The 6,094-nt window shown below is 67.7% G+C and overlaps 5 non-coding genes across 5 annotated transcripts; 2 read left to right on the plus strand and 3 right to left on the minus strand.

Moving 5' to 3' along the window:
• Positions 1-289: 289 nt before the first annotated feature.
• On the minus strand, positions 290-361 carry Trnae-cuc. Its single transcript has one exon. It is a non-coding gene; the product is annotated as a tRNA-Glu (tRNA).
• A 379-nt stretch (positions 362-740) lies between these two features.
• Positions 741-812, minus strand: Trnag-ucc. The gene has a single exon. It is a non-coding gene; the product is annotated as a tRNA-Gly (tRNA).
• A 429-nt stretch (positions 813-1,241) lies between these two features.
• Trnad-guc lies at positions 1,242-1,313 on the minus strand. Its single transcript has one exon. It is a non-coding gene; the product is annotated as a tRNA-Asp (tRNA).
• A 520-nt stretch (positions 1,314-1,833) lies between these two features.
• On the plus strand, positions 1,834-1,916 carry Trnal-cag. The gene has a single exon. It is a non-coding gene; the product is annotated as a tRNA-Leu (tRNA).
• Positions 1,917-3,116: 1,200 nt separating this feature from the next.
• Trnag-gcc lies at positions 3,117-3,187 on the plus strand. The gene has a single exon. It is a non-coding gene; the product is annotated as a tRNA-Gly (tRNA).
• The last annotated feature ends 2,907 nt before the right edge of the window (positions 3,188-6,094 follow it).

Raw genomic sequence — 6,094 nt, forward strand, 5'->3', positions numbered from 1 at the left:
GCGCGCGCTCAAGCATAGGTGTGTCTTCGGGTGGTGGTGATGGTGATGTTGGAGGTGGCCAGGGCCGGGAAGAACTGTCGCAAGCGGGCGACGGCCAGGACGAGGGGAGAAAGTGAAAAGGCATAAATGTTGGGAGGGCTCAGAGTGGCAAGCGTCAGTGAGGCTGGACGCCGCGTGTGGCGGGCGTCCATAAGGGTCGGTCTTCGGGCACGCGTGGTGTGAGCGAGCGGACCAAGGCCTTGGCCAAAAGGGGAGAGGCAGGCGTGGCGCGAGGAGGAAGAAGAAAGGCTTCCCTGACCGGGAATCGAACCCGGGCCGCGGCGGTGAGAGCGCCGAATCCTAACCACTAGACCACCAGGGAGCATGGGGCTGCCGCTTCCGTGCGCGTGCCATCTGCGGCCAGCGCCTCGCTCCCAAGTGCTGGGCGCTACCTGTGCACCGGGCGCCGTCCCCGTGGGTCCCGGTGGCTTTACATGGCAACCTGGTGCAGCCTCCCGCCAGGGGCTGCCGGTCACCAGCGACCCACCCCTGATGCTGGGGGCACCCTCAAAAGAATGCTATGCTCGCCTCGCCCTCCGACCTGCTTCGCTTTGCTTCGCCTCGCCTCGGGTCGCCCGCCTGGCCTTGCCTTTCGAAGTGAAGCCTCGCCTGGACTCCTTCCCCACATCCGCCCGCCAGCAGGAGGTCACGCTAGCTAGCGGGGCCAGGGCCCGGTTGGCCCCGTCAAAAGGTCGATTCGCTGCGTTGGCCGGGAATCGAACCCGGGTCAACTGCTTGGAAGGCAGCTATGCTCACCACTATACCACCAACGCCATCCGGCCGCGAGAGCCGCTCCACGCTGGCCCCGGGCTGCCGAGAGGCGCCCCGGCGTCGGCGCCGCGGCCGTCTCCTCTCGGGACGACGCCCCGAACCGGCGCGCAGGGCGGCGAGGCCGCGGTCCGCCCGCACAGGGTCTTCTCCCCTCCAGCGACCCAGCCCGTGCCCGTTGGCAGGGAACCCTTTGCCAAACCCACTCGGGGCGCGGGCGCTCGTCTGTGGCGACGGAGCCGCGGGCGAGGAGGAAGGCACGGATGCCTGGGGAGGGGGGTGGACGGGGGACCGCGAGGACGGCGTGCCAGGGAGGAAGTGGCATCCTGCGCCCAACTGGAGAGCAGGGGGCGCCGAGGGCCGACGGCGGCACGGAGAGCTAGAGGCCCGGGCGCAGCTGCGGCGGCGACCAGCACCCAAAAAAGGGCGACTGCCTCCCCGTCGGGGAATCGAACCCCGGCCTCCCGCGTGACAGGCGGGGATACTCACCACTATACTAACGAGGACGGCGGCGCCCGCCGTCGTGGCGCCGGTCCCCTCTCCGACGCCTAGCCCGGCCCTCTTGCCCCTGCTGGCCCAAAACAGGACGCCACAGAGGCACTGTCAAGGAGCCGACACCACACCACCTGGCCCTGGCCCTGGCCCTGGCCTTAGCCCACGCCCTGGCCCGGTGCCGGGTGCCCGGAGAAGGACCCTGTGCGCCCTGCTGGTTTCCCACTGCGCGGGCATCCCAATGTCGGTGTAAGCAGGGGGGCCAGGGAGCTAGCGAGCACGGCCGCCGACAGGAGGAGGAGCACGATGCGCCGGGTGGGCTCCTGCCAGCACAGACGGTTAGTGCTACCTGGCCGGGCTCGGTGGGGGATGCGACCGCACCGATGAGCGGAATTGGCTCGCTCCCGGCCCGCCAGGCCCGTCCGTCCAAGGCGCCCGCAGACCGCCGGGCACCGCGCACCACGGTGCCGGCCAAGGACACCTGCGCCAACGCCGGGTCCCAGCCAGGAGCACCGCCGGGCGCTCAGGCCCGCCGTCAGGATGGCCGAGCGGTCTAAGGCGCTGCGTTCAGGTCGCAGTCTCCCCTGGAGGCGTGGGTTCGAATCCCACTCCTGACAGGCCCACCTTTTGGCTACCCACAACCCCCCCCCACACACACACACACACACACACAACCAGGCTGCCTGGCCCGGGTCCACCAGCGCCCACCACAGCCGCTCTCTTCCTGGCCTGCCACCCCCATCTCCCTGAACCGCTGGACCCGCGCAGATAATGCCCGCCCCACCCCAACCCTGAGTACCCTGCGCCTTCCGCCCTCTGCCAACTGTCCTTGTGACCAGCGCCCCTCTTCATCGACCCCACCGCGACGACGCTTAAGCCCTCTGGCTCGACTCTGTCGCCCCCTCCCCGTTCCCGGCTACACTCTCCGATGCACGGCCCCGCCGCCACGCCAGCCACCCGTCGACATCCACCCCGACCGACAAGACGGCGCCGGCTCGGTTGCGGCGGGGAGCGCACGCGGGCCCTTTCCGGATCGCTCCCGTGGGCAAAATCGGCCCCCGCCCGCCCGTCGCCTATCTCTCTCGGCCCTGCAGAGGACCCCGTTCCCGTCGTGCCAGACTGTGGCCGCCAGGCCCCTTCACCGGAGGGCCTTTCCAAACCACTCACGCCCTGCCGGCCACGCCACAGCACAGCAGTCGAGACCTCTGCTCGCCACGCACCGTGGGGTCACCGGGCGTGGCCAGACAGCACAGTCCCGGGACCGTGGCCCTCGCGAGTGGCAGGGAGAGAACCCTAGAACCCCTAGATCCCCGCCGGCGATGGCGGAGCCCCGGCCGCGACCACCTGGGCGCGGCCACGAACCCCACGTGGGCAGCGGCTGCCTAAGGCCAGCCCACCACGTCGGTGCTGGTTGGGGCCCGCCTCACCCGTCCGGGGCTCCTGCGACCGGGACTTTGCGGGTGGACGGAGGCAGCCACCGAGCCACAGGTCCCCTGGCCTGATTGGGGTTCCCGTGAGGGCAAAGCCTGGACCGGCTCCTGGCTTCTTCAGGCGGCAGCGGACAAGGCGGTCTGGGGGGCCTGGGCTGGCCCGGAAGGTGCAGGGTCCGGAGGTTCGCGCCAGCGCTGCGCGGGGGCACACGCACGCACACACCCCACGGGCGGCCGCATCCCCGGGGCCCCGGCAGGATGCCTGGAGCCCCTCCTTTAGGAACGGCCCATCCAGCCCCCAACGCTTGGTCCCGGTCCCAAGCAGGAGCTCCTCACCGCAGGCGGTGACCGCTGTCCGGCGGTTGCGTGGAGGTGCCTGCCATCGGTGCATGGGTGGTTCAGTGGTAGAATTCTCGCCTGCCACGCGGGAGGCCCGGGTTCGATTCCCGGCCCATGCAGCGCTCGGTCCCCTTTTGGTCCGGCAGCCCCGTCGTCTAGGTCGCCGCTGTACACACCTAAGCCTGGACCCCACAGCCCCCGTGCTGGCTCTGCCCTGGAGCGCCCTTCCTTCCATGCGCCTTCGCCCACTAACGTGCCAGACACCAGACTTCTCGGTGCCTCCGCTTCCATCACATCACACTCATTTCGCTTCCATGGAAGCCGGCAGGCACCTCGCCCGCACACCAACCATGGGACACCAAGGCACCTCTGCCAAGAGTGTCTCGTCGCGGCCCCCTAGGCACTCACGGCCGCCATTGCAGCGCACGAAGGACTCCAAAGGCCTTGCAGTGATATCATCTTCCTTTGGGTCCCCCAGAAATCTCTCTCTGCCGCAGTCTGGCTGGGCACAAATCAAGAGCCACTTGAAGATTCAAGCAGGAACGAACTGTAGTTTGAGAACTCACGCCGCGCGCCGCCCACCGCCCACGCGAACTCTCCAGGAACTCGGCGAGAGCACAAAAATAGGGGCCACCCGAGGCAGCAGGAACCGCTCCTTCTGGCAGAATGCCAGGCACCAGCTTGACCTGGCCGTGGCTCTCAACATCTCTCCTCATCCCCCCCCCCACCCCAACGCCCTCAGCCCCGCCACAACTCTCACCGATCCCCGCCCGCACCCACCCACACGTCGCCTGATCCGATCCGAAATCACTCTGCGTTGAGGCTCTTTGCATCTGGATCCCAAGCACCCGGGGACCCCGGCCCGCGTGCCTTCCCTACCCGCTTTTTGACACCTCACCTAGACACGCTCCCCCTGCCCGCCCAGCCCCACCCCACCCACGCACCCACTGGTCGCTTCTCCTGCCACCTTCCGTGCACGGCACCCCTATCTCGAACGGGGGAGCGGCCTCTCGGACCCACGCCCAATCCGCTCCGTGGGCGCCTCCTCCCCGCAGACTGGCATCCACAGTCCTACTTGGTCTTCCCCCACGGGCCCCCGAGCCGACCGCTCACGGACCCCCGTCGTCCTGGCCTCCTTCGGACTCCTCAGTTCCGACACCCGGACCCGGCAGACCGATCGGCACGTCACGGGCGCCCGCCCGGCGCGCCCCACCCCCCCCACCCCCGCCTCCACAACAACCCCCTGCGCACCCGCGGGCTGTCGGCCCGAACCCCGCCTCACCGACAGGCCGCACTCCCTGCCCCTTTCCACGCAGCCAGCGCTTCGCCCACACAACCCCCAGTCCCGGCTACAGCAACTGGCTCCCACCTCTCAGCCCGCTGGCGCCTGGCACGGCGCGTGAAGACCCTGCGTCCTGCACTCTTTCCGTGCCATGGCCTTTGCCCGACCACCGGCAGGGATGACACCCGACAGAATGGTCGCTTCCTCTCGTCACTGTCACGCACCCACGACCCTCGGGCTTGGGAGCTTCCCCGAGACCACTCCCACCCCCACCCCGCCCGACGAAGGCAAGCCCGGGTATCCCGGCAGTGGCGGGTTGCGGGCTAGGGCACCCGTCGTCGTCGAGGGAAGTCGGGCCAGCGGGCCGATTGGTGCCCGTTGCCTGGGCGTCCCCTTGGAAGCCAAGCAAAGTTCCTTGGAAGCCTCTACAGCACTGACTCAAAAGCGCTGCCGCTGGCTTTCGGCAGGGGCCACCCCGCGTGTCCCGAGCCGGGCTGGGCAGAGAAGGGATCAAGAGCTTAGCGGATGGACGTGCGGCCGGGCAGGAGTGGGAAACTAGGCAGTCCAACCTAGTGGTGGTGGTGGGGGGGGGGCGTTCTCTGTTTGCTCGTTCGCCCCTGAGACGGGGGCAGGGGGCAGGGGGCCGTGGGACTCCTTTCACACCCAGGGTCGGCTACAAGTCTATCCCGAAACCCGGGAGTCGCCACCGCCACCGGCTCCCGCCCGCCTGGGTCAAGGCACTGGTAAGTGGGCGCCCGCCTGCCCGCCTCCGCCGCCGCTCTTGTGCTCAGGCTCGCCGGGCCTCTCCACATTCCTTTTCGCGCCTGTCACTCTCGGGCATCTGCCGCAGTCCGGCTGCAGCAAACTAACCGGGGGGTGACGAACAACTTGTATACGTTGATACAGCAGGAGTGGAAGCCGTTTATTGCAGGACAGGAGCAGTATTTATACATTCCCCACAGCTTATCTAATTAGCATAAACTAGATACATCAGTCAACCAATAAGGAATCTCCACACTTACTGGCTCGCTTTTGTTACTTCTCAAACCACTCCCTCTGGCATTTTGCCAGGCACCATCCAGACTTGTTTACGAACTTTAACATTCCCCTGGCAAAATGCCAGGTGTTATTTTGACTTGTTTACTGACTCTAACAGGCATCCTGACCCGGGTGCGGGCTCCCACCCGCTCTGTCGGCATCCCGGCCAAAGCCCCGGACACAGCTGAAGCGCAGACCCCCGCCCGGCGCTCAGGCCCTGGCACCAGTGGCGGCCGTGGCATCCGGGCCCTGCCACGCGGCCGACCCGGTCGGAGGGGATCCCCCAGGATGGGAAGCGGTGATGTGTCAGGCGCCAGGCTTGGCCTCACCCAAGCAGCTCTGAGGAGGAAATCCAGAACCTTTCCGGGGCCAGACACCAGAGCCAGCGAGTGGGTTCCGGAACCCGGCGCCTTTCGCCCGCCATGAGCGCCCCCAGTCACTGAGCACACGCGGCAGCAACCGAGAGAACAGAGAGGGCTTGTCACGAGGGGGCCCAGGCACACGAAGGAGCTGGGGGAAGACTCAAGTCTCGAGTCTCGATAGGGGAGTCCTGGGGATGCGCTCACGGTCAAAGCTGATTGCAGGCTCGCCGGAGAGCAGGAGACTCAGCAGGCGAAGCCCAGAGGGTTTCTGGAGCATCTAAGTTCACCGGCGGTGAGTTCCAAATTTCCCCTCAGTTATGGCAGTCGGAGCGCGGCGCGCACCC

This window comes from Marmota marmota, unplaced genomic scaffold, assembly GCF_001458135.2.
Source record: "Marmota marmota marmota unplaced genomic scaffold, marMar, whole genome shotgun sequence".
Lineage (NCBI taxonomy): Eukaryota > Metazoa > Chordata > Mammalia > Rodentia > Sciuridae > Marmota > Marmota marmota.